Source organism: Morone saxatilis, unplaced genomic scaffold (assembly GCF_004916995.1).
Source record: "Morone saxatilis isolate NCDOM2014 unplaced genomic scaffold, NCSU_SB_2.0 Contig18, whole genome shotgun sequence".
NCBI lineage: Eukaryota > Metazoa > Chordata > Actinopteri > Moronidae > Morone > Morone saxatilis.
Genome location: NW_023339740.1, coordinates 5,274,024 through 5,274,452, shown reverse-complemented (window position 1 = coordinate 5,274,452; position 429 = coordinate 5,274,024). Strand labels below are relative to the sequence as shown.

General features: G+C 42.4%; 1 protein-coding gene across 1 annotated transcript in view; it reads right to left on the bottom strand.

Moving 5' to 3' along the window:
- The window catches only part of shq1 (SHQ1, H/ACA ribonucleoprotein assembly factor), a 29,213-nt gene that overhangs the window by 19,135 nt on the left and 9,649 nt on the right, over nt 1-429 (bottom strand). The gene's annotated exons all lie outside the window — the stretch shown is intronic.

Here is a 429-nt window from a genome sequence, read left to right as displayed (position 1 = left end):
GCAATTAATTCTGCTTGGACAAAAGCATGGAGAGTAGGTGCTCAGACGATTGTTCACAGTAAAGAGCGGGTTACATACGAACTGAAATAAACTTCCATATTACAGTATCCCATATAGAAATTCAAAGGTTCGCGTATGATTTTTGTTCTTAAATTCAACATTCTGCTGCATCAAATCTTTCCTATTTCATTCACACATGCTGTGAACCGTCTTTAACAATGAAATCAGCCCTGCTCACCTTGCCTTTCTGCAGCTACCTTAGGGGAGTGACACAAAGAGGCCTGGACTGAGCTCTCGGATCTACTGGTAATCTCTTAAGGCTCTGAATGAAATGGAAGGGGGTCTAAAGGATTTGAGGATAGAGGGCTTTGTCATCCAAGGCTAAGTGCTGCTCAGAGGAGTTGCCTCTTCACACATACATACATACAC